The sequence below is a fragment of the Chrysemys picta genome, chromosome 14 (assembly GCF_011386835.1).
Source record: "Chrysemys picta bellii isolate R12L10 chromosome 14, ASM1138683v2, whole genome shotgun sequence".
Lineage (NCBI taxonomy): Eukaryota > Metazoa > Chordata > Testudines > Emydidae > Chrysemys > Chrysemys picta.
In genome coordinates, this window is record NC_088804.1 from 8,676,208 (window position 1) to 8,703,700 (window position 27,493).

A 27,493-nucleotide genomic window follows, 5' to 3' on the forward strand; every position below is an offset into this window, starting at 1 on the left:
TGATGGAAATAGCCCCAGAAAATGGGGGTGGAAGAGGAAATAGAATAGATACAGGGAGAGGAAACAAAGGAAACAAGTGGGGAGAGCTGTGATGATTGCAGGGGGTGGAGGAGGGTGACACACTGCTTGTGGAGGGAAGGTCCCGTGTGCAGAGAGATGGGGAAGGGTCATGTGTATGGGGGAGGGGGAGGACAACTTTTTTTTTTAAAGAAGCACAGAGGCAATGATGAAAGGTGACACATTTCACTTTCTATTATTTTTTATTGTCTGTTTCTAAATGGCCCTAAGGGCTGGTCCCTGCTCAATGCCCCAGAGGAAGGCGAAAAACCTCCAGGGTCTCAGGCCAATCTGCCCTGGAGGAAAATTCCTTCCTGACCCCAACCATGGCGATCAGTTTGACCCTGTGCATGCGAGCAAGGACCACAATGGGAAAGGACCCACTGGTTGCTATGGTTACACACCCTGCCCCAGTCACACCCTGAGATACAGTCTGTGTCCCAGTATTCGCCAATCACCAGTGCTTTCCTCTGATAAGGTACGACTCACTTCATTGCTTCCATCCTGGCAGACAGAACCAGCTGCTCTCCTTCCCCCAGCAGGTGAACAGATACGAATTTGAATCCTCCCACAGCCCTGTCAAGGTGAATGCTATTTCTTCACCAGTACCACCAGCAGCAGCATCGTTTCCCTACTGGCTACTCTGACCAGCTACACTGCTTTATCCTTGGTGGGTCCAACAGCCTCTTCCTCCGTAGGCAGGTATCAATCAGCCCCTTCATTAACACACAGATACAACCAGATATTGCTGACCTGTGACAGTTACAACCAGCTCCACTGATCAGTCCTGACAGACACAACCTCTTACATTGCTTTCCTCTTCCCCTGCACTAACTTCTCCTTCCAGTTCCTCTCTCTATAGTCACAACCAGCTCCTTTGTGTCTCTCTTGCCAGGGGGATTTCAACACCACTCACAGCAGAAGCAGATGCACTGTGAATCTAACTGACAGAGACAGCTGCACCGCTTCCCCGTTAGAACGGCCAATTTTCTCTGAGCCATAACCTGACAGAGTTAGACCCAACTGCATAGTTCAGCACCCAGTCAGAGTGTAAAAACAGGAATATTTTCTTACTGTTCATGGCCAGCTGGGCCATGATCATCTGGAAAATTAAAAACAGCTCAATTGCTCATCCACTAACAGCTAATCCTAGATCCTTCTCTTCATATATACCACCAGCTTCATTGTACTACAGGGGAAAGTCCCAGTTTTCCTTACTCCCCATCCGGTCACTGAGTTGATTTCTTTTCAGAAGTTTGCTGAGCTGTGCAGTTTGTCAACTGCTTGTCGATTTCTTCTCTCCAAAGGGAAGATCAGCTGCATTTCTTGTACCTGAAAGTATGGTCTCATCCATTTATTTCCAAAGGAATGCTGCAAGGCATTTCTCACCTCTCAACAGAACAATAACCTTTCGTATATCTTCCTGGCATAAATCTTCCTACTGTTCCCACAGCTTGAAGCCCAGTCAGCTGTAATGAACCGTATTTGAAAGATACTTTATTATTACTAGGTATGTTCAGATTTTGGGGATCTTACATTGAAATGTTGGTTTGCATCCGATTTATTTAGCATGAAGAGAACATTGAATGCTCACCTCTTTGTCAGTGATGGTCTAAGCATTGCTCTCCTTTTGAGAGGTAACATCTTCTGCAATGTCTAAATCTTGAAAGGTGGTTCCCTTAACTAGAGAGAGGAGATGCTTTTCTTAGATCTCCGCAAGAATGGCCGTCATCAGTTTTGTGGTATTCCCCTCTGAATGGCAGAAGAATCTGAAAATCTACCCAGAATCATTGACTTCTAGATTATTGCCATGAGACGGAGCACGTCTTACCTCGTCACAGGAATGATCCACTTCATGTATCTTCTTCCTGCACTTCTAAAGGACAATAAAGTGCAATGAACAATTCTGCACAAATATAATCAGTAGCACAGCTAATCTCTTGCCAGAGCAGTTCAAATACTCACCTCTCCACTGTGGTCAGTTGCCCTCTTATTTACTGAGCTGTCTAAATACCAATGTTACCGACCTGTAGCCAGCACCCAGCTCCATTTTTCCTTTGGTCAACAAAAATGGTTCGCTATCACGATTGTTTGCAACTTCCAAGCCTTCCTGTCTGGGAAGATCAGCTCAGCTGCATTTCTTCCATCTGAAAGACTGACCAGATCCATTATTGTCACCTGAACTCTCTGAGAATGTGTATGTCTCACCTCACAAACGGGGATGATCAGCTTCTCTAATTGCTTCTTGAAAAGCACAGCCCTCTGCTCTCCTGACATCCGGAGAAGTGCGAGGTGCTGTAATGATCAATATCTGACAGATTTGTTTGGTGTCTGGAAATGATCATTTTTCATTTACTTTAGGTGGCAAAATGGAACCTTAGATGCTCACCTCCTTGCCGGGAATGGTCTGAGCGTGGCTGTGTTTGGAGAGATGCAACCAGCTGCGTGGTTTAACACTTGCTGGGGATAAGTGGCTACTCTCCTTTTCCATGAATAGACTCACAGGATGATTCTATTGCATCTCAGAGGCTCTGGCTACATACTTTGCTTTGTTCTCAATTAGTTGGCAGCATTCCCCTCCTGACATATAACATAGGCTCCGAAAGAAAAACCAAAGTCTTGAATTTGAACTGGGATGCTATAAGCGGGTATATTCCTTACCTCCTGATAAAGAGGAACCCCTGTTGTCTGCTATGGCCCTCGACTCTTCATGCATCTTGGGATGTGTGATCAGCTGTAACAATCAATTTTTGACACAGCATTACTTATAATCAATCTTGTGGTGTCCTACATTTTTATGGTGCTTTCCCCAACCTTATTCCCTTGGCAAATAACCAATATAGAAATATTCACCGAGGCTGTGGTGAGCTGACCAGAGGTACATTCACCTGCAATCTTTCAAACAGATTTCATAGGTTCCTATAACCTATGAAATCTGCATCTGCACTGGTATCATTACCTGAACTACTCCTTATCCACAAGGAAAACATGCTTTCTTCACTTCGCAATGGGTCAGGCTGCTCGTGCAGTATTCCTCTCCTGGTATACAAGGCAAGTTTCATTTCTTTCATCTGAAAGAGTAATCAGATCCAGGAACTGAACCTGGAAAGTCAAGAGAAGGTGAGTTCTTGACCTCTTGGCAGCACTGATTAATTTCACTTTTTTCCTTTCAGTAAGAACCCTCACAGCTCTTCTAGGAGCTTCCTGAAGTTTTTTATATCCTCAATGTTCAGATGCACCTGAAGGTAGGAGAGGATCCATTCGTTTCCACTTGACTGGTACAGAAATGGTGTTTCTCACCTATAGACATGGACAGATCAGCTTCATGAATTCTTTCTAGAGCACAACAGCCTCTGCTCTCCTATCAGGAGAGGTACGATCTGCTGCTGGAACTATCAATATTTGGTATTTATTCCTGACTGGGTTTGCAACTGCTGCTTTGGCACAAGATTCATTTGGTAATAAGAGAAACTTGAAACTCACCTCCTTGGTCCGTGATCTGCAGGGATGTTTACAGCTGGAAAGTGCAACTGGCTGCACTGTCTCAGGTGGCTGCTCTCCATTCCCAGGACTATAGCTACAGAATGCTCTTCTGTCCCCTCTGTGGATTCAGGAGGTGGCCAGGCCCACTGCGTTAGCACAGTCTGCACCTGCTTCTCACAGTCTTCCCTTGAGAAGTGAGAACAGCAGCAGTTCTTCTACCTGCAAGTTAATAAGATCCATTAATATCCACTTGGGTGCTCTGAGCCTGGGCATTTCTTACCTCTTCCCCAGGACAGTCGCTTTCACTCGTTTCCTCCTGGCATGGGTGGTCATCTGGTCCCCTCACATCTTGAATGATGATCACCTGCAAACATCAATGTTTCAGAGAATTTTTATTTGTTTTTCTAGCTATGAAGAGCCATCAGTCAACATGTGCTTCATTTGGCTTCCAGATGCTCTTCTCTGTTCACTTCCTTCTCAGTGATTTTCCATTGCCTGGCTGTGATTTTCAGAGGGGCAACCAGCTACATTGGTTAATAAATGATGTAGAAGTGGCTTTTTCCCAAACTGGAGTCATAAGATGCTTTTCTTGCATCTGCACTGGTATCATTACCTGCCTGGCTGCATTCTTACGTTCAGCCATGTCTTGGAATCTTCCTCCCTTGAGAGGTCAGCACTGCCTTTCTTTCATCTGAAAGTAGAAACAGATTCACTGTGAGGTGCCTTCCTTACCTCTAGATAGAAATGATCAGTTCCACTTATTTCTTGACATTTGATAAATAAGCAACAATGATCACTTCTGTACAAATAGAATCGGTTGGACAATTAGTCTCTGCAAATGCGAGAGCAAATGAAATGCTCTTCTTCACACTCTGGTTAGCTGCACTTTTTGGAAGGAAAAAGGAGCAAAGATCATCATCATTGGTTAGAATTACTGACTACTTACATCTGAACCAGTAGCTCCCATTTTTATTGCTTTATTCAGTAAAGCAACTTCTTGTGCTCTTTAGAGATGAAGATTTCATCAGTTACATTTCCTCCACCTGAAAGTATGAGCAGAATCAGTTACTATTATGGGAATGGCGTATTGCATTTCTTACCTCCTTAAAAGGATGGATCAGCTAATTCCTGGATTGAACAAGTGGCAAGTCCATGGTGCTTTCTCTTGCGTCTGCTTTTCATACTCTCCCCATGACAAGTAAAGTCCACCACAGTTCTTCTCCCAGAAAGTAAAATCCACACCACTTGATCTACACATGGATGTTTGGAGACCGGTATTTCTTACCTCCTTGCCATGAAAACCACTTACCCTCACTTCTCCCTGGTAGGAATGACCACCTGGTCTGTTCATATGTCATATTAGAAAAACCTGCAATCAATGTTTGACAGAATTATTGATTATTACTCATTACCAGCTATGAAGAGTCATCAATGGAGAAGGTTCCTTAGCATCCAGATCATTAAGCTTTAAGAGACCTTTCAGTGCTCACCTACTTGTCAGCAATGTTCTACCCCAAGACTTTGATTCCTAGAGGTACAGTGAGCTTCCGTGGCTAAAATTTGAAGCATATAAGTGGCTGCTTGCCTTTTTCTGAACTAGAAGTAAAAGATGCTTTTCTTCCTTGTGGCCAGGTCTTACCTGGCTGACTTTGTTTCTTAAATTCAGTAGCCTCTTATCATCCTCCCTTTAACTGGAAGATCTTCATTTCAGCTGAAAATAGAAAGAGAGTCTTTAATTCCTGCCCACATGCTGTGAGGGGGTGCCTTCCTTACCTCTTGATAGGAATGATCAGTTCCACTTATTTCTTGACATTTGATAAATAAGCAACAATGATCACTTCTGTACAAATAGAATCGGTTGGACAATTAGTCTCTGCAAATACGAGAGCAGGTGAAATGCTCTTCGTCACGCTCTGGTTAGCTGCACTTTTTGGAAGGAAAAAGGAGCAAAGATCATCATCATTGGTTAGAATTACTGACTACTTACATCTGAACCAGTAACTCCCATTTTTATTGCTTTATTCAGTAAAGCAACTTCTTGTGCTCTTTAGAGATGAAGATTTCATCAGTTACATTTCCTCCACCTGAAAGTATGAGCAGAATCAGTTACTATTATGGGAATGGCGTATTGCATTTCTTACCTCCTTAAAAGGATGGATCAGCTAATTCCTGGATTGAACAAGTGGCAAGTCCATGGAGCTTTGTCTTGCGTCTGCTTTTCATACTCTCCCCATGACAAGTAAAGTCCACCACAGTTCTTCTCCCAGAAAGTAAAATCCACACCACTTGATCTACACATGGATGTTTGGAGACTGGTATTTCTTACCTCCTTGTCCGGAACAACCACTTACCCTCACTTCTCCCTGGTAGGAATGACCACCTGGTCTGTTCATATGTCATATTAGAAAAGCCTGCAATCAATGTTTGACAGAATTATTGATTATTACTCATTACCAGCTATGAAGAGTCATCATTGGAGAAGGTTCCTTAGCATCCAGATCATTAAACTTTAAGAGACCTTTCAGTGCTCACCTACTTGTCAGCAATGTTCTACCCCAAGACTTTGATTCCTAGAGGTGCAGTGAGCTTCCGTGGCTAAAATTTGAAGCATATAAGTGGCTGCTTGCCTTTTTCTGAACTAGAAGTAAAAGATGCTTTACTTCCCTGTGGCCAGATCTTACCTGGCTGACTTTGTTTCTTAAATTCAGCAGCCTCTTATCATCCTCCCTTTAATTGGAAGACCTTCATTTCACCTGAAAATAGAAAGAGAGTCTTTAATTCCTGCCCACATGCTGTGAGGCGGTGCCTTCCTTACCTCTTGATAGGAATGATCAGTTCCACTTATTTCTTGACATTTGATAAATAAGCAACAATGATCACTTCTGTACAAATAGAATCGGTTGGACAATTAGTCTCTGCAAATGCGAGAGCAAGTGAAATGCTCTTCTTCACACTCTGGTTAGCTGCACTTTTTGGAAGGAAAAAGGAGCAAAGATCATCATCATTGGTTAGAATTACTGACTACTTACATCTGAACCAGTAGCTCCCATTTTTATTGCTTTATTCAGTAAAGCAACTTCTTGTGCTCTTTAGAGATGAAGATTTCATCAGTTACATTTCCTCCACCTGAAAGTATGAGCAGAATCAGTTACTATTATGGGAATGGCGTATTGCATTTCTTACCTCCTTAAAAGGATGGATCAGCTAATTCCTGGATTGAACAAGTGGCAAGTCCATGTTGCTTTGTCTTGCGTCTGCTTTTCATACTCTCCCCATGACAAGTAAAGTCCACCACAGTTCTTCTCCCAGAAAGTAAAATCCACACCACTTGATCTACACATGGATGTTTGGAGACCGGTATTTCTTACCTCCTTGCCATGAAAACCACTTACCCTCACTTCTCCCTGGTAGGAATGACCACCTGGTCTGTTCATATGTCATATTAGAAAAACCTGCAATCAATGTTTGACAGAATTATTGATTATTACTCATTACCAGCTATGAAGAGTCATCAATGGAGAAGGTTCCTTAGCATCCAGATCATTAAGCTTTAAGAGACCTTTCAGTGCTCACCTACTTGTCAGCAATGTTCTACCCCAAGACTTTGATTCCTAGAGGTACAGTGAGCTTCCGTGGCTAAAATTTGAAGCATATAAGTGGCTGCTTGCCTTTTTCTGAACTAGAAGTAAAGATGCTTTTCTTCCTTGTGGCCAGGTCTTACCTGGCTGACTTTGTTTCTTAAATTCAGTAGCCTCTTATCATCCTCCCTTTAACTGGAAGATCTTCATTTCAGCTGAAAATAGAAAGAGAGTCTTTAATTCCTGCCCCCATGCTGTGAGGGGGTGCCTTCCTTACCTCTTGATAGGAATGATCAGTTCCACTTATTTCTTGACATTTGATAAATAAGCAACAATGATCACTTCTGTACAAATAGAATCGGTTGGACAATTAGTCTCTGCAAATGCGAGAGCAGGTGAAATGCTCTTCGTCACGCTCTGGTTAGCTGCACTTTTTGGAAGGAAAAAGGAGCAAAGATCATCATCATTGGTTAGAATTACTGACTACTTACATCTGAACCAGTAACTCCCATTTTTATTGCTTTATTCAGTAAAGCAACTTCTTGTGCTCTTTAGAGATGAAGATTTCATCAGTTACATTTCCTCCACCTGAAAGTATGAGCAGAATCATTTACTATTATGGGAATGGCGTATTGTATTTCTTACCTCCTTAAAAGGATGGATCACCTAATTCCTTCCTGTAACCTACAGCCGTCTGTCATCCTTGCATCTCAAAATATGACCTGCTGCAAAGATCAACATTTGTCAGACTGTATTTTTGTCAGGCAACAGGTAAATGAATTGTCCTTAGATTCATTTTGTAACAGGGAACATAAATGCTCGCCTTCTGTGTGATGAATTGCTGTATTGGTTTATCTTTTTCTCTCCATACAATCAGCTGTATTGTTAAAACCCTAGTAGGTATAAGTGGTTTCTTTATTCTTGACTAGAACAAGTAAATACTTCTGTAACTCTCAGAAGCTTTGGTTTTGTATATTGCTTAATTCTTACGAAACTGCTTGTAGCCTTTGACAGCAAAGGATAGATTCACTTCCTTCACCTAAAAACACTCATATTGGTTAGTTTCCACTCCATTGCTACCAGAAGGTGCATTCCTTATCTCTTGATAGGAACAGTTTCTCTTACTAGAGTGGTACTATATGAACTTCTGACAGACAAGATGTAATGATCAAATCAACAGGAATAGTGCCAATTGCAATGTCATCTCTTGACAGGTAAGAACCAAGCTGATGCCACTTCTCAGATAGACCATTTGTACCCTTTCCTTTTTGAATTGTACAAATGCTGGCATGATTAACCCCTAGTAGTTACATCTTGACACAGACAATCAGGATTCTACCCGATGCTAAAGAAATCGGTCCAGGTTCTTACCCCATCCACTGCTTCTGTGCTTCTCCTTTCTCTTCTCTTGCAGCCTCTTTGCCCACTCCTTTTTCATGTCTCTCTCCTCACCCATTCCCCTTTCCTCTTTCTTCTCTGTCCCTTCCTCAGCCCCTGGTGTTTCTTTCTCACTAACAACTTCCATTTCCCCCCTCACCTCCATTATCAATACCTCATTTCCTCCCCCCACCCCAGTCTTGTCCCTGCCTTGTTTCCTTCCTCCTTACAAGAATTCTTTCCTTCATCCTTCTGTGTTTCACGTTCCCATCTTTAACAATGGAAGCAGGTTGGTCCCAGAAGGCCCTGCTCCAACACCCTAGTCCCTGTACTCAGACCTACAGGCAGCAGCCATGTGCTCTGGGCGACATCCTGGTGTGAAATGCCGCAGCCCCTGGTGGCTGACCCATCAATCACTGCATCACAACAGGGAGTTGTGGGTCATCGTCACCAACTCCTCAGTGGGGCAAAGTGACCTGCCCCACATCCCCCCAGGGGAGCTGTAGGGGGAAGGCTCTGGCTGGCTCTAAACTCTCAAATGAGTCAAATTACACTTCAGATCTGGACTCACCAGCTGGGGCTCTGTGACAGTGAATTCCAGGATCATGAACGGCTCCTTTCCCTGTGATTTGGATGGAGTGGGACTTACACAGCCCTCACCTATGGAAGCTTACATCATAGTTCCCATCCCCTGCCTGTCCCCACCTCTGGGTTTGTCTAGGTCACCACGCCTACAGTGGAATGTTACATCTCCATCATAATGGGCCAATTCTGAGCAGTGCTGAGTTCCTGCATCTCCCTCTGGAACCAGTGAGAGCTGTGGGTGCCCAGCCTCTCTCGGGACTAACCCTGTTGGCTGCGTTTCATGGCACCGTGCTGTGCCCTCCATCTTGTGTTCTAGGCTGATCACTGTAGACCCACCCGGGGACTGACAGCCAGTGCCTCCTGTACAAGGGAATCCAGGCAGGGGTTTCAGTGTTAGTGGGAGATGGGCAGATACCAGAACCATCCCTCCACCCTTCCATGATCACTGGGAGCTCTGATAAAAGGACACCTGTTATTGGCTGTGTGGGTCCATACATTGTCCTGGCTCTGGCCAGGTAGCTGGCCCAGGAGACCTCAGTCAAACTGCCCAAAAGACAACAGACTTGTTCAGTGGCAAAGACGCTTGGCCAGGTTTGTTGTCGACAAAGCATTGGTACTAGCACCCCATACACTCTGCATGGACATTAGGACATGTATGCTCATGAACATGGACCAGCTCAGTCAGCAGTAGGACTTCCCACTGTCCCCTCGGCCAGATGTACCTTCTGAGACCCCTCTTTTATACACTGATACAAACAAGTTGTGTATTTCCCCTCTCACATGCTTAGTATCCACCTTGGACCTGTTGGTTCAAACCATCTTCGGGGAGTGTATTTATATTTTAACTCTGTAGTGGGGTATTCTTGTGACTAGCTAGTGCCTAGTATTTATTAGGAGTGTCTCTGTTTTAGCAACACCAGCCACATCCTTACCAAGTTTGTGTACTGGACAGTGAAGTTGTAAGCAAGCATTTGCTTTGTAGCAGGTCCTGACTGTGGCTGATGTTTGGTTCAGGCCTCATCTGGTCCCAGGCCCTGTCTTTCAGGCTCTTTCTGGTACAACCGTCATATCCAAACCACCCCAGGTTTGGCTTTGGTTTTCCCAGCAGATGAGTTTGCAAAGCCAAGACCCGAACCATCTCCCCTTTTGTTCTTCTCTAGTATTAGGGCCTCTCCAGCCTTGTTTGTGAGGGGCCCCCCCTGTAACTTGGGTTGCCTTGAACTCCCAGATCTGTTGTTCACCCTGACCCCCAGGGAGGAGCAACTCCCATTGATTTCCACTTGGAGATACTCCTACCTTCCAGTCAGCATCCAGGCCTGACATCGCTGGCCTGAAGCTTTCAGGAGGTTGGGCTTCTAGAGTTTTCCAGTGAGCAGAGTCAGCTCTGGAAACTAATTCCACTGCAACAATTTGTACTTCACTGGCTGGGTTTGGGTTTAGTCTGTGATGGTGTAAGGACAATGTTTGTGAGAACTAGAGACGTGTCAACAGGAAGTGGAGATGAAATAGAGTTATTCAGCTATATTGTAGAGGGGAGGTTAATGAGAGCTAGACCTGAAGGGAGAGGGAAAGACAGATCTCTCAATGGTCCCTGATTATCTCACTCAGAAATTTAATTCCATAAAACACTAGCAGGAAATAAGATAGAAGCGGCGTTTTGCTTCCTTCTCCCAGTTCAGGATGTGCCCCAGTGTTCCTTATGACCGATTTATGGAAATATTGGACACTGAGGTTGATGCATGGGGATATTTATATCGTTACTCATTGTTTTTCAGTGTGAAGGGTTGTGGTAACTGTGGAAGACCTGATGACTTTGACACTATGGATAAGGCCTTTAGACCTAATTAGGGCTCTGGTTACTCCAGGACCAGCTGGGTCTATATTCTGTGGCATAGTCTATATCCTTGTGGGTAGAGCAGGTTGGAAATTTGTACAGCAGCTTCATTCACCCTATTAATCATTAATATTTTGACTGACTTGAATATGAAGAAATCTAATATAACCAGCGCAGCAGCCCCTGCGTGGGTCAGGTTTTCCAGTCCATGTATTTCACACTGCCCTTGCTTTCAGCTTCAGTCTACTGAAGACTCTTGACAATTAAGTAACTTCAGGGAAGAAGCTGGAGGCTTTGGCTGCTGTGTCGGGGACAATTGGATATTTTGGCAGCTGGGAAGGCATAGGAAGCCGTGTGGCATGGTGGGGTAAGCACACCAGCTAGATGTTTCTGCTAGAACAATCGAGTCAGATAGGTAGCAGTGTGCACACTTGTATTGTCATATTTAGAGCTGTAGTCCTAGAGTTGAAGGCCAGAAGGGACCACAGATCATCTCATCTGACCTCCTGTATATCACAGGCCCCTAAACAGCACCCTGAACCCCCACACTTGGCTCTGGGCCAAGAAACAGAGCCCCGGTCGTAACCATAGTAACCTTGAAGATGCAGGATCTGGTTCTGTGTTTGTGCAAAGCACAAGGAGAACATGCCAGGGTAACTGTATCAGTATTCCCCTTCCCTGGTCCACCTGCTTTAGGCTCCCAGCCATCACCGCTGTTGGGGAGACTGTCTTCCCTTCACACACACTCCCCCTTGACTGGCATGTTAAGACTGCAGAGCCCCCTGATTTACACTTTGACATTCTCCACAACCCAGCCTTCTTTCTCTCACTAGGCTCTGCCCAGTGTATTGCCCACAATTACAAGTTACCAAACAGCTCTTTCTAAGCAAGCACCTAGATTCCTAAGGTGAAAGCATTACAAAGAAAACATTAACAACACTAAAGGAACCGACGCCCATGCTAAGAAGTTTACCAGCCGTCATCCCAACTTCAGTCTTGGGCTCTGGTTCCTTCCAAACCCACAACTGGGTTTTCCCCATGGAAGAGTGTGGGGTAAAGACACTGGCTGAATAAAGGGACAGAGGTGAAAGGGGAGAGAAAAGAACTAGGTTGAAGATGAAGAAATAATTGATAATGGGGTGCATTGCTGTTTACATAACTAGGGGATGACTGTAGCATGAACAAACTCCAGAAAGAAAGAGGGAAGAATGAACAAAGGAAGGGGAGGATAAAAGGAGAAAAAAATAAAAATGGCCCCCTTAATCTCTCTGCCGCTGCCTTCCCTGTGTGTTTGTTCGAAGTGCCTGCAGTTACTGAATTGCACATTGTGATTCACTCTGGGATGCTTTACCTTTGTTCTTTGTTGGTTTCCTCAAACTAAGATGGATCATTCAGATAAACACTCTGTGGGTTTTGAAAATGTGACCCAGTCCACTGTGCAGGACCCAGAGCAGGAACTCAAGTCGCTCAGAGAGCCTGGGTCTGTGCTAGAAACTTAGAGACAAAACATTGTTACAGAAACCATCTCCCTCACACTCTCCCCTCTCCCTCTGTGTGCTACTGGGGCATTGCATGTACCTTCTGGAGGAGGGACGGATGCTAATGTATTTCCTCTGTCATCAGCCCTTTGAACTCACCCCCCTCAGAGAGGTGCACATATACTACTTCAAACTGGATTCTCCAGGGACTAATAGACAAAGGGTTTTGGATAAATAGCCTGGTTTTAAACTGGCTCAGGGCCTTCTTCCAGCCAATGGGCAGGACCCCTGGTCCACAGAGGGCCCCAGCCCTGAGGGAAGGGTTGGAAGGACAGGGGGCTTATGCTGAGCTGAAGCTGTGATGAACAAGGAAATCCCTTGGGTGGGGCCAGAGCCCATGTTCGGGTTGGGGTGATCCCTCGGCCCACGCATCCCTCGTTCCGTGCCACTTCCTGCAGCCCCCATTGGCCTAGAGCGGTGAACCGCGGCCAGAGGGAGCCACGATCAACTGAATCTGTGGACGCGGCAGGTAAACAAACCGGCCCAGCTCACCAGGGGATTTCCCTGAACAAGCGGCAGCCCTAGTTTGAGAACCACTGCCCTAGGGCCCAAGCTGGACTTTAGAACCGTTGTGTCCCCATTGCTCACTAGCCTGGATACCTTTGACAATGCTTTGCTAGTGAACAGTGAACCCCCCCAGGCTCTGTTCACTCACAGCCACCAGCATCCAAAGTCAGGCCCAGCTGAATCCACGAATGCTCTGCCCAGCTAGTCATGAATAGACACAGGGCGGTACCTATATATGCGTCAGGCCCATTGACACTCTTCTATGGACAATTAGGGACTTCATTCTCCAGAGCTGTCAATCTAGCAACTCTCCCCAGCCCTACACGTGTTAGACAGACCCACACTTCCAGAGAGAATGACAGTGGTGGGGTGGTTACCTTGGTAACACAGCGCCCTCTTTTTCTTTTGGCAGTTCTCATCATTCCATCTTCCAGCATCACGATCCCTCTTTATGTAAATCTCCACACAGTCTAGGTTCCTCCCTTTATTGTTGGGTTCCTTGTTAGCCCAGTTCTCAGCCTCCTTCGTCAGGGCCTTGTTGGTGCCAACCCACGTCCAGACATTGTTTATTTTTCGTAGCCCAATCCAGTAGTATGTTCTATGGCGGGGTAAGACACTGTTGAGATAAGCAATTTCCCCCTGGTTCTGGATTGCTACGAGGTCGGTGTAGAATGACCTGCAAAAGTCTCTGGCCAGCTCCCAGGAGTAATCAGATTTGTTACCATAATGGTAGGTCCAGGCTCCCACTTCCACCTGAGTCACTAGCACTGTTGGAAAAAGTAAAAACAGGCAAAGTTGTGTGACAGTCAGTGACAGAGCTATGAGTTGACTATCGATGGGTGACACCAGACTATATCTTATATCACACACAAAGGAACTGCATTAAAAGAACATTATTTAGGTTGCAAAGTCAAGCGCTCAAACGTTAGGAAATGCCACAATTAAGGTTGCCCATGTAACTGAGTTCAGCCCCCTTGTGCGCATGCACGATAATATAGTCTTTAATGGCATGATAATGTACTATTTTTCTATAGGTCCTCACTGCTTCACTCGGTGCAGAGGATGGATGGTGCTCACTGAATGAGGAGCTATTCAATAGTGTGTTTTCTCCTCACTGGTCAATGTGTGACCACCCCTCCCCCCTGCCCCAGCCTTATTTACTGCACATTATACAAACCCTGCTCTGAAGACAGAATTATTCATTTCCCCAAAGGCTTTTCTATAGCGCTCATCATGCCAGTATCTGAGTGCTTCACAGACATGAATGAGTTTATACTCACAACAGCCCTGGGAGATGAGAGGGCGGTATTAGCCCCATTTCACAGATGGGAACAGAGGCATAGAGGCACTGGTTCTCAAAGGTATTTAGGCACCTAACAGCCATTGACTTTATTGCAAGTTAGGTGCCTAAATACCTTTGAGGAGCTGGACCAGAGAGATTAAGGCCAGAAGTAATTTTGGGTGTCCCATTTGAGTAGAGCTCTGCGCGGATACATAATTATCTCCACAGATGCGGATATCCATGGATCTAAAGCAGGTACCGCAGACATGCAGGGCTCTAGTGACAACGAGCGAGACAGGCGCACATGCTCCCGGTCAGAAGACACCGCTTGCACACACTAGTGTGACCAGAGACAGCTGCCAGTCAGTCTAGTGCCCGCCCCAGTGGGCAGGGCTGGAGGAGGTACAGCCATGCTGGAGGAGCTGCCTGGGCTGGGTTCTGGCTCCTGCGACGACAGTCCGACATGCTGTTTCTTTCGCCACTGCAGTTCCTGCTGGCCCAGTCATTGGCCATGGCCCTGCGGGTCTCACTCGCTGTCACTAGAGCCCTGCGAATCCGTGGAGATCCACTTTATAGCCACAGATATCCGCACCCACGGATATACATTGTGTATCTGCATTTGAGACCCCGAGGGCTGGATTTTCTGGTGTATTTAGCATTCTAAAGTAGGGTTACCATATTTAAAAAATAAAAAAAGAGGACACTCCACGGGCCCTGGCTCCGCCCCTTTCCCACCCCAGCCCCACCCAAACTCCACCCCTACTCCGCCCATTCCCTCAAAGTCCCCGCCCTAACTCCCCCTCCTCCCTCCCAGCCACACGAAAAGGGCTGCCCAAGCGCTACCAGCTTCACGGTTTGCCGGACAGCCGCCAGACCCTGCGCCCCCGGCCGGCACTTCCCCAGCACAGCTGGAGCCCGGGAGGGGAAGCGCCCAGCCGGGGGCGCAGGGTCTGGAGGCTGCCCGGCAAACCATGAAGCCGGTAGCACTCCGGCTTCGGCAGCCCCCTTGCCTCCGGACCCTGCGTACCAGGCCGGGCACTTCTCCTCCCCGGCTCCAGCTGCTCTGCTCCTCCCCTGACTCTTTGGCTCTGTTTAAGAGCCGAGCTGCCCGAGCGCTCCAGCTTCGGCAGCCCCCCTTGCCTCCAGACCCCAGCCGCCGGCCGGGCACTTCTCCTCCCCGGCTCCAGCTGCTCTGCTCCGGCGGCGCAGGGTCTGGAGGCACGGGGGCTGCCCGAAGCCGGTAGCGCTTGCTCGGGCAGCTTGGCTCTTAAACAGAGCCGAAGAGTCAGGGGAGGAACAGAGGAGCCGCGGGAGGGGAAGTGCCCTTCTGGTATTTTTCCCGGACATGTTCGGCTTTTTGGCAGTTCCCCCCCGGACGGGGGTTTGATTGCTGAAAAACCGGACGTATGGTAACCCTACGTGACTGGTGCCCGGAGCCGGGGGCGCAGCTCCAGCCCCAGGAGGACGCAAATCCGGACAGTGCCGGCTCCCCGCAACACGCTGGCGTCCACAACCCCCCCCTGGGGCGCCCCCAAGCACTGCGATGGCTACCGAGCGGCGCCCAGAGACACCCCCCACCCAAAGGACAGGGGCCCGCGCCCTCCCCGCGGCTTGCTGCCTCACAGGGGCAGGTTGGTCGCGTCGCAGGGGCCGCTGGGAGTTGTAGTTCTCGGCCGCTCCCCTCTCCCGGCTCTCCCTGGAGCATGAGGCCCGGACGGACTACAGCCCCCAGCATGCCCTGGGCAGGAGCGAGTGTCGCACCGCGATGATGTCACAGCAGGCGACCAACACACACAGATTCGGAGATCCTAGCCTCCCTATTTCCCCGGACATGTCTGGCTTTTGGGCAATTCCCCCCGGACGGGGATTTGGGGACCAAAAAGCCGGACATGTCCGGGGAAATCCGGACGTATGGTAACCCTATTCTAAAGCACTATTGTTGACGTCACTAGGCCTCACCCTAGGTAACTCGGGAGGGTGGAAGGCCACTAAGTGTCAATGAAGCCTTCCTGCACTAGGCCTAAGTGAACCAAACTCTGTCCTTCCATGTTTAAACTCTAATCAACCTCAAAAGCCAGGTGCAATTGGAATATGTAAGCAACCAGTTATCTGTGTGCAACCCCCTGCTCAAGCAGTAATAATGAGGCCTGCATGTTTCTGGCTGAAAAGAAAAAGGACAAGATAACGGTTTAAAGAAGTTACTAACAAGCTAGGCTTATAGCTGCCAAGAATGACTTAACTATTACCAGGGACGGGAGGGCTAGAAGGAGGAAGGGGGGGGAGAAAGGGAGGGCTAGAGGGGAAAGGGGGGGGTGAGGCTTAACTGCAAAGTGTATAAAAGAAGAAAAACTGTTCCTGTTAATGTGCTTGATCTGAGACGTGCCTGTCTCCTAGCACCGCTTTGGGATCCCAAATAAACTTTGTTTGCTTCTCCCCCTGGTGTGTTTATTGGCGCGAAGCACACCGGGCAACGAACCCGCTGTTGCTTTGCCTCGGGCACTCTGTGCTGGCAACAGTTTTGGCGCCCAACGTGGGGCTCGAGGCTGAAATTTAGCCTTGCCCGGACCCCTCTCGGAGGTCGACAGATTGCGGCGACGACCGACGCCCAGCGCGCACCGGTGACTTTACCGGGGGCCTCGGCGAAGACGTGGTTTGGTCGACCCCAGAGGGCACAACGGTGCAACGCGCTCGAGTAGTGGAGAAGCAGCTGCGGGCGACGGTGGGGAACCGGTCCCATGGATAGGGCGACGGTGCAGAACCGGACCCTTGGATAAGGTAGGAAAAGTCCAGTGGGGACTTTATTTGTCTTGACCTGGGGACGCCCAGTGTCTACCTGTTATGACCTGGGGACGCCCAGTGTCTCCCTACGGGGCAGGGACAGAGTATGGCAGGCAGGGCAAGGTGTACACCCTTGGAATGCATTCTGGTGAATTGGAAAGTGTTTGGCGCAAATCCAATAACTAAAAGTAAACTGAAAAGGTTCTGTACAGTAGACTGGCCTCAATATCAGCTAGAGGACCAGGAAAGGTGGCCACCGGAAGGATCACTTAATTATAATACGATCCTTCAATTACTTCTGTTTTGTCAGCAAACGGGTAAATGGAATGAACATATGTATGTACAGTTGTTTATGTTGCTAAGAGATAAGTTAGATATTTTGCAAAAGTGTAATTTGACTCCGACAGGTTCAGTAGTAGCTACTGTTAGTCCCCAGAACCCCCCCCACACACACACACAGCTGTAATGGCAGGTCCGGTGTCCCCTTCGGCTATCACACCCCCACCATATAAAGACAAGGTGTCTCAGGTCCCAGAGATTGCCCCCTCGGTGGAATTTTATCCGTTGATCACTGAGACCGTGGTGTCCAGACATGGCTCAGATAGGAATCAGGCCACTACTATGCAGGTTTACACCCATGTGCCTTTTAACCCGGTGGACCTAGCAGCCTTTAAGGCACAGGCAGGGGAATTCTCTACGAACCCAAGCAAGTTTATCTCGGTCTTTGAAGGGTGCCTGGCTATCTGTAAGCCTGACTGGAATGATTGTAATGTCCTTATGCAGACCCTGCTGTCTGAGGTGGAGCATAATCAGGTTATGTCTAAAGAAAAGGAAAAGAGGCAAGCGAAAATGATGGTCGCAGCAGTACAGGCCGGTGGCAGGGGAAAATTCCAGGAAGGTGGAAGGGGCCGGGGAATGAAAGGACATGGGCGTGGGTGCCCTGGCTCACAGGAAAGGCGTCTGGGTCGCAACCAGTGTGCCAGATGCTGAAAAGAAAGACATTGGAAAAATGAGTGCCCCGAAAGAGAAGGTACCCCTATGATGGCAGCGGAGGATCAAGAATAGGAGTGTCAGGGGAGACGGACTATCCTGCCCCTGGAACCCCGAGTAAAAATGCAGGTGGGAGATTCAGACATAGACTTTTTAATAGACTCTGGAGCTGCACGAACCGCCGTAAACCAACCCCTGCAGCTGCCTGTGTCAGAGTCCCTCACTGTGGTGGGTGCCACAGGGAAAAGAACCAAGTGCCCAGTATATGCCCCAGCAGAATGTGCTTTGAGAAACAGAACTCTATCTCACAAACTGGTTTACCTCCCCGATTGTTCAACACTTCTACTAGGATGGGACCTGCTTTGTCGCTTAGGAGCCACCCTGCATTTCACCCAAAATGAAATAACCCTCACCTTACCCCCAGAGAATACCTGGATAATGACTCTTGCAACTGAGCCCTCAGCTTTGCAAGCCCCAGAGTGGAGCCAGTGGGAAGACAAAAGGAGGGTTAAAAAGCAGCTTTGCTGGACAGTGTTAGCCCAGGGATTTAAAAATTCCCCCACTCTGTTTGGCCAGGCCCTGGCCAAAGACTTGGAAGAGTGGGACAATGAGGACAGGGTCCTCCTCCTGCAATATGTGGATGACTTGTTGATTGCTGCTGTGGGTCTCACCCCTTGCCTTAAAGCCACTGTGAGCCTCCTGAACTTTGTTGGACTCCTCAAAAGTGGGTGTGCTCGTCCTGGTTTGTTGCTCCAAAGCTCTGTATAGAAGTTATTTTACTAAATAATAGCAATGTGTATGTGTTCATTGTTAAAAAAAAGTGTATGAGTGAAAAATAAAAGTTTCCTTTGTAAGTTAAAAGAAGCCAAAAAAAAAAAAAAAAAAGAACAGAACGAGTTAACTAAAGAAAAAAATACAGCTAGCAAGCTCAGTCCAAAAATAAAATGCTGGCACCATCCAAGGACACTGCCCAGAGCTAAGACTTGGCCGACAGCCAAGAAAAGGGGGGGCCTGAATGGGCCCAAGCAACTATGAGATCTGCAAAACATTGCCAGGCATTAATGAAATGTGTTAGGTTTCTTTTCTCACAGATAAAAGAAGTGCTACCCAAAGACCCTAGCAGCCCTGCCATTCATTGAAACAAAGAGACTGAGTCTACGTAAAGTCCATCAACGAAAAACTGCTTTGGCTCCACACTGGAAAGGCCCTTTCCAAGTCCTGTTCACCACCAACACCGCTGTGAAGTACCAAGGACTGCCCATCTGGACCCAGGCTTCTCACTGTAAAAAGACCCCTCCACCTCGGGAGGACTCTCCGACTGATGATAAGCCTATTTAAAGACAGGGTGATGTGCTAGTAACCTCTCCCCTGTATGATGCTGAACCACACTGTTTCAGGAAAAGAGAAGAAGGAACACTTGCTTCATTGAAACCACAAAGTCCAGGAATTCCTGACTACAAAAGACATTAAGAACTGACCCTGGTGAAGAAACAAAGAATTATACGCTGGCAGGGAGGCTCTTACACCCCTGGCCTCCCAGGTACAGGCTGAATGTCTAGTCTGCCAAAAGAACAACCCTCGAGCTGGAGTGTCAGTGCCATCAGCCACTCTGGAACCTACCCCAGGCCCGGGGCTGGTTTGGCAAATAGACTTTACTGAGTTCCCCCGGACCCAAGGATTCAAATACCTTTTCGTCTTGGTGGATCGATTCAGCGGATGGCCTGATGCCTTACCCCTTGTTTTGCTCCACATGCGCGCTCTCCCAAAGGGCAGGTTAAGGCTCAGTCCCTTCGAGATTATGTTTGGAAGGGCATGGCCTATGAACGGTACACCGGTTCTGGCAGGGAAGTGGGAAATGGGGTGTGGCTTTTTATCTCAGTACATGTGCTCTCTGTCTGCTGTTCTCTGTTCTCTCCACAGGTATACCAGAGATTTGCAGCCTCTCCTGCTGGATGCCCCTGTCCATTCCTTGCAGCCAGGCAATTCCGTTCTCGTTTGGACCTGGAAGGACAAGCCTCTCCAAGAGAAGTGGAAGGGACCCCACACCGTCCTGCTGGTCTCCCACACAGCAGCAAAGGTCAAAGGACACAAGAACTGGATTCAATCACTCCCGTCTGAAGGCAGTGCCCGCTCCTGAACGGTGGACCGTCCAACCTACGGAAAAGAACTACCAGCTACGACCTAGGACTTAAACTGTTATTCAAAAAAACAATAAGATCTGCTGGGAATGCCCTGTAGTCTCTTTGGACAGTCGCAGCGCACTCTCCGTGAAAACTCTAAGCGTTGGTTGTGTTTACTCTCACAGGGCCGGCCTAACCTGGTGGCCTGGCCCTTTTGTTTTTAATCTGCCTACTATTGGTAATTGATATTTTGTGGGTATTTGGGGAATTGTAATTGTTAGGCCCTAGAGTCACCTGCCCAGCATGAGTTCAGGTCCAGGGTCTGCCACAGTGGTACTCTTTGCCATAGGGACACTCCTTTCGTTACCTCCCATTTCCCCCAGGCACATGTGGGATGGAAAGGGATCCCTACTAACTTAGAAACAAAAACACATATGAGTCCTTGAAGGTTTGCTTTGCCCAAGAATTTAACCTCTCTAACTGCTAAGTATGCCACCTCCCAAATCCCGCACCACGCAGCTGGGTTACCCTGAAGGGTGGTCCCCCAAAATTGGTCAGATATCTGTTGGGGATGGTTCAGTAGGGGAAGAAATACCTTGGGTACCCCCTTGTCACAAAACTGTACCATTGAATCCCAGTATGCATTAAAGGACAACCCCTGGCCGCCCCAGGCAGCGTAAATCTTTGTATGCCACCTCAGAGCCCATTAAGGAAGGAGACAGGTTGGGTATGATCCTCCTCCCATCCTATGGGGTAGAACGGCTAACCCAATTTTATCATAGGCTCTCTGTGTTTCTCACCACATTCGCCAGTGAAACCTTGGCCATAGAGAAGAGCCTTAACTCAGAGCTATACCAGCTCCGGTTGCTGTCCCTGCAAAACAGACAGGCCTTAAATTATGTTTTAGCCTCCAGGGCGGGGTGTGTGCCCTTATTGGGAATGAATGTTGTACTTATGTCCCAGAAAACTCACAGGACATTAACAAGCACGTCCTGTCGGCCAAACAGGCTTTCAAGCAGTGGAAGGCCCAAAAAAAGAAACCCACAGTTTTCAATTCCCTTTGAAGTTGGTTGCCCAACCTAGGAGGACTGGGGGGTGGCCTTGTGCGTCTCCTCCTCACCGGTGTGGTATTGTGCCTGGTCACCCTCCTCCTAATTGCTTGTTTTAAAATGCTCCTCCGTAAGCTTTGTGCCCCCCGTTCCTCAAAAATCCCGGCATACCCTCTCATTGAAAACCCCAGCTTCATAGCACTTAATCATAGCTTGTCCACAGAATATGAGAAAACTCAGCCAAAAGCTTGTTGAGTATTCTCAAAGGAGGGAGTTGTTGACGTCACTAGGCCTCACCCTAGGTAACTCGGGAGGGTGGAAGGCCACTAAGTGTCAATGAAGCCTTCCTGCACTAGGCCTAAGTGAACCAAACTCTGTCCTTCCATGTTTAAACTCTAATCAACCTCAAAAGCCAGGTGCAATTGGAATATGTAAGCAACCAGTTATCTGTGTGCAACCCCCTGCTCAAGCAGTAATAATGAGGCCTGCATGTTTCTGGCTGAAAAGAAAAAGGACAAGATAACGGTTTAAAGAAGTTACTAACAAGCTAGGCTTATAGCTGCCAAGAATGACTTAACTATTACCAGGGACGGGAGGGCTAGAAGGAGGAAGGGGGGGGAGAAAGAGAGGGCTAGAGGAGAAAGGGGGGGGTGAGGCTTAACTGCAAAGTGTATAAAAGAAGAAAAACTGTTCCTGTTAATGTGCTTGATCTGAGACGTGCCTGTCTCCTAGCACCGCTTTGGGATCCCAAATAAACTTTGTTTGCTTCTCCCCCTGGTGTGTTTATTGGCGCGAAGCACACCGGGCAACGAACCCGCTGTTGCTTTGCCTCGGGCACTCTGTGCTGGCAACACTATGTTCAGAGCACTGCTCCCATTGACTTCAGTTGCAGATGTGAGTGCTCAGCACTTCTGCAAATCAGACCCCAGGGTCTCAATTTGAGCATCCAGAAAGTGAGGAACACACATTCAGTGGCCACCCGGGAAAAGTTTGGTTTAAGTGACTTGCCCAGCACCACATGGCAACTCTGGGGCAGAGGCAGGGATAGAATCCAATTCTCCAGGGCGGCAGTCAACAGCCTTACCCTTGAAACCATCCTTTCTCTTCTTGCAACCCCCGCCTCATTCATCACACCTTCCAGCTCCTGCAACAGATGGGGTAGGGCTCCTACAGACAACAGCTTTTCTCAGTGTACAACCTGCATTCATTCCCTAGCGTAGGTCCATCCTGTGCACTCAGCGAGGCAAGGGTTCTGGCATTTCCTAGGGTATCAGTGCTTGACTTTGAAACGTTAACAGTGTTCCTTTAAAGTAGGTTGGGGGGGGGGGTGTCTAACTTCCCACGTTTTTTAAAAAGCAAACTGTAAAAAACAGAAGATCCATCACGTGGCATCATAGTGACACCGATATGGATCATCAGCAGGGTTAAAATCCTGAGATCCCGTGCACCGACCTCTGCCACTTGAGCGACTGGAGGAACCAATAGCAGTAGCAGGTTGTCATACTCCCTATGGGCCAGCACTAGAGGGAGATGAGACACACATTTTGCCAGTGGATTTCACAGCTATTTGCTGACAGCAGAGACCTCAGGAATTGTGGGTTCCATTCCAGGCTGTAGCAGAGGTGGCAGATGAAATGCCTAAAGAACACATGAACGACTACGAACATTTTAAACAAAAGGCCAGAATTAGAATGGGGCTAACACCTGAGCATGCCCGTCGGCGGTTCAGAGCCCTAAGGCGGAAACCAGACGTGGCATTGTCCCGACACGCCTACCACACTGTAAAAAATTAATTAGCCTCTTAGAATTGGTAGGGCAACTCCCACCTTTTCATGTTCTCTGTATGTATATATATCTTCTTACTATATGTTCCATTCTATGCATCTGATGAAGTGGGCTGTAGCCCACGAAAGCTTATGCTCAAATAAATTTGTTAATCTCTAAGGTGCCACAAGTACTCCTGTTCTTTTTGCGAATACAGAATAACATGGCTGCTACTCTGAAACCTGTCACTACGTGAGAAATAGGGGAGCTGGAGTCCGAAGGCCCAGGCCTGCAGTAATAGTCACGTGGCCTGCCCTTGGAAGTCTGGCACACTAAAGGGGTTACTCCCAGGGCCTGGTTTAAAGGCTGGGGCATGGCCCAGACTCTCTAATCCACGACAGGTGCCAACCCCCTGCACTCTGTCTGCACCAAAACTCGCACTGCTGCTGGTGCCGGTGCTGGAAATGGGGTTGGGACTTTCTCAATGCAGTCAGCAGGCCCAGGGAAGCACTTGCAGAGGGGAGGGCTGGCCTGGACCATGCCTGTACGGAGGAGTTCATCGGCCCCTGGCCTGGCTGGGGAACTCTGAGCTGTCTTGGGAAGCCGTGCAGGCCCATGTGAAGGCCTCTCCATTGTAACTAGGGTGGAAGTGCCTGGCTCCCTCAGCCTCAGGGGGCCGTGTTTCTCAGGTAATTGCTAGGGACTCTACTGCTTTCTGGGATACAGGAGGGGCCAAAAGCCAAGAGAAGAGATTAGGAGGAATAGGATTTAGGTCCCTAAATAATCACCCCCAGGTGGGAATGTGGCCCAAATGAAACGGTTTCAATGGGCCTGGCAGTGAAATGTCCCTGAGCAGACCAGGAGTGACTGATGTTGCCACAACAATGCCACTCCCCTCCCAGGGCTTTCCCAGGATACGTCTGTGAATTCTCCCCTGGCAGGGGCAGCGGCAGGCCATCAAAGAGCAGGAGGAAGGCTTACCCCAGCGAATGGCAGCAAAGCACAGGAGTCGGGTGACATTCCAGCCACATCCCCAAGCCCTTGGACTGGAGCAGAGTCCTCCGGCGCTGCCCTGGGGGTCAGAAAACCATGTCCATAAACCCCTCTGTGCTTCACAGCAGGCAGGTCCAGGCATATTTACACACTGAGCTGAAACAGACACTGTTGGACACACCTGGCTGACACAGACACTGTCTCTGATTAGCTCCCATTTACCATGCAGATAAAATGCAGAATCTCAGAGGGAAGAGCTGCCAGCCTCCACAGGGGAAGAAGGAACCGTTGGAATTGAAGGCAAGTGATTCGATTTAGCAACATCATCTCCACGACAGGTTGTTAATGAACGTCCTGGAGAACGCGAGTATGAGTGTGAGATGTTGTCGGTCAGTGTCATGAGTTCAGCTCAGAGGATGGAGGCAGTTTTTGTCCATAAATCAGATAAACAGCTGAGCAGCTCAGTCAGTCGGAGCAATATTCCAGTGTAATAGAGTTCTATTAGAATTAGAAACAATGGAAACCATCCCTGGGTCTAAACCTGAAATGCTGCAAGCTGCGCCAGCAGGCCCCTCCTCTCCCTGGGCTTCAGAGGGCAGGATCCTGCACCAGCCCGAATGTCTACACAGCTGTGTGTAGGGCCATAGTGTGAGCTCTGCGAACCTGGGCTGGGAGACGCACTGCTGTGGGTGTAAAGCACAGTGCAGATGTACCCTCTGGCATCTTACCAACAGGGGCTGAGCCCAGCCTTGCCAGAGATCTGGGGGAAAGGAGGGGTGTGGTCTGAACCAGTGAAGCTAGGCTGGTGGTGTGGCAAGGCCTGGCTGCACCTCTCATCCGGATCTCAGCTTCCTGGGGGTGGCTGGCTGGCTCCTCAAGCGGCCTCCCAGGCTGGAGAGGCTCCATGCTGTCTTTTGGCTGGCAGGGAGGCTTTGAATGAGGCCGTCTCTGGTAGCCCATCTCCACTTTCCCAACCAATCCTCATGCTGGGGTTGGGGTCCACTAGGCATAGCTACCAGGTAATTCGGGAGAATGGAAGGCCAAAAGTGCCGATGAAGCTCTTTTGCTCTGGGTCTGTGAACCACAGTGACTCCATCTTGGGAACTTTCACCTACTTCTCTGCTAACTGCTGACAGGCTCTGAAGTAGGCTGAAGCAGAAATGTAATGTCAGCTTTTTAGCAGATGGCTGCAGTTTCACTCACACTAGCAGAAATAATAGAGATAAGAAGCGGGGTAGTTCGTTTGCAGGCATCTAACTCAAGGTCGCAAAGACTGGGAAAGTTCTCACAAGCTTATGTAGAGCTTATTGTACCAGTTGTCTGGAAGGGAGGGGTAAGGGGGAACAGCCAGACAAAGAGATGTATGCAAACAGTTTGGAGTATAAAAGGTAAAAGTTGTTTGTATTTGTTGCACTGGATTTGAGACATGCTGGTCTCCTAGTGCCATTTCAGAGCTCTGAAATAAACTTGGCTTGCTTTCTCCCCTCGGTGTCTTTCTTGGTGCCAAGCACACTGGGCGATGAACCCCCTGTTTGCCATCTCGGGCCCAGTTCTGGGCAGGCAACACTGGGGTTGCTGCTATTCCACTGCCCGTGCGCCAGCTCTTCCCAGTGACGCCTACAAAGCCCAGCTGTACCAGCCACCTGGCTGGAATTGCAGGGCACAGGGAGCCATTGGCTAGCATTCAGTAAAGTCATTAGTGTAGGAGCTCTGGAGGGAAGGCAGAAAGGAAGGGAAAGCGGGGAAGAGTCCCCCATGTGTGTTTTAACCTTTAGCTCTGCTTCCCAGGTCGGGATCTCGAGCTGATGTGCAGGGGATATTCATGGGTTTGCTGGGGGAGAGAGAGCCTCCCAGCTCAGGTGACTGAGTGAAATCCCAATTGCACAGCATGGGGGTGGGGGCTGTCCTTATCAGCTCAGGGCTGGGCTGTGGGGTGGGGAGGGGTTCTATTCCCTGGCCACTCAGGGCTGGGCAATGGGGGGTTCTCCCTGAGCATTCAGGGCTGACCAGTGGGGGGAGGGGCTCCCCATGGCAAGTCAGGACTGTGCAGCAGAGGGGGCTCCCCTGGCAGCTCAGGGCTGGGGGGGGGTTCATGAGGGGGCTTGCCTCAGTTCAGATGGGCAGCGGGGGGCTCCCTTGGCAACTCAGGGCAGGGCAGTGGCAGGGGGGCTCTCCCTGGGCAGCTCAGGGCTGGGTGGGAGTGCAGGGGGGCTCTCCTCAGCTCAGGGCTGGGCAGCAGGGGGCTCTCCCTGGCTACTCAGGGCTGGGCAGCAGGGTTTGGGGAGGGCTCTCCCTGGGCAGCTCAGGGCTGGGGAGGGGCTCCCCTGCGTATGTCAGGGCTGGGGAGTGTGGGGGGACTCCCTTGACAGCTCAGGGCTGGGTGGTGGGGCGGGGGCTCCCCTGACTGCTAAGATTGGACAGCGGCGGGGGGGGGAGGGGGCTCCCCTGACAGCTCAGGGCTGGGCAGCAGTAGGCGGGGAGGGGGCTCCCCTGACAGCTCAGGGCGGGGCAGTGGAGGGGGAGGGGGCTCCCCTGACAGCTCAGGGCGGGGCAGTGGGGCTCTGCTGGTTGAAGCTGGGTGGTCTCATTTCAATTAATCTTGGCGAGTTGAGCACAGGAGAGAACTCAACCCCCCCTCACCACCTGGAGTTTCCTTCTGCAGGGGTCTTGGGGCACTGTCAGGGCATCGTCCCTGCTGCCCATGCAGGGTCCTGCTCTGGGGGCCATTTGGGGTCTCTGTTCCTGGCACTGTCCCCTGTCCCCACACTCAGAGGTGTCTGGGGCGGAGGGTGGGGGCTGTCGCTAAGGAGCCAGCTTGTAGCTCTCCCTTGTGAGCAGCAGCTCCTCTGCCTGCCTCCCTCCTTCCTAAACACTGCGCAGGTGAAGCCAGCCACGTCCCCAGGTAGAAGAAGGTGCTAGACCTACCATCTCCAGTGCCGACCTGCCAGCCTCCCCTCTCGCTCAATCCCTGGACCGGAGACAGCTTAAACCGTCCCTCTGCTTGGCTGTGTCTTGCAGCACTTCCTTTTAAGTGTGCAGAACCTCACTGCATCCCTTCCCTATTCCTCCCCCTGCACCGAGTCACAGCTCGAAGATTCATTGGGCCAGAGAGCGTGACTGTGAAGCCTGGTAGGTAGGGACTGAGCTGGGAGGTGAGAAATCCAGGGCCCAGTCCCCTGCTCCAATGATCTGGTATTGATCCAGAATACGACAGCTGAAACCAAGGGATCCTCCATCAATATATCCCTTAGCCCAGTGGTTAGGAAACCAATGCATGATTGGTATAGTGAGTTGTAACAATGCGGTTCTGGCGGGACCCAACTGAGAGTGCCAATTCAGGACAAATTGCTAAATCAGGGCAGTCACAGCCCAAGGCTGGGGATTTTCCACCTCTAAGGCAAACCAAACCAGCCAGCCAAAGAGGACTTTGGTCTCACCTCACTGGTTAACCACAAGTCACACAAGCAATTCTCTTAGACGCTTCAGTTTCCCAGTATCACCACCAGTGCCACTCGTTATGGGGACAAATGGTTATGAAAACCAATACCCCCATCAAAG

At 49.1% G+C, this 27,493-nt stretch overlaps 2 long non-coding RNA genes across 10 annotated transcripts; one reads left to right on the top strand and one right to left on the bottom strand.

Annotated features, from left to right (window-relative positions):
• Positions 1-171: 171 nt before the first annotated feature.
• LOC122173011 (uncharacterized) lies at positions 172-27,023 on the bottom strand. Of its 9 annotated transcripts, none has more exons than XR_010592505.1 (10): positions 26,861-27,023; positions 23,924-24,014; positions 13,337-13,726; positions 4,487-12,408; positions 4,154-4,231; positions 3,017-3,904; positions 2,719-2,791; positions 1,889-2,212; positions 1,652-1,740; positions 172-1,526 (listed from the first exon to the last, which is right to left on the bottom strand). It is a non-coding gene; the product is annotated as an uncharacterized LOC122173011 (long non-coding RNA). The 9 variants fall into 9 exon arrangements; XR_010592504.1 differs by having other exon boundaries at positions 173-2,212; positions 3,017-3,159; positions 3,297-3,357; positions 3,541-3,904; XR_010592501.1 differs by having other exon boundaries at positions 173-2,212; positions 3,017-3,128; positions 3,541-3,904.
• Positions 16,036-21,949, top strand: LOC135975582 (uncharacterized). The gene is made up of 2 exons (XR_010592496.1): positions 16,036-17,016; positions 19,101-21,949. It is a non-coding gene; the product is annotated as an uncharacterized LOC135975582 (long non-coding RNA).
• Positions 27,024-27,493: the final 470 nt, after the last annotated feature.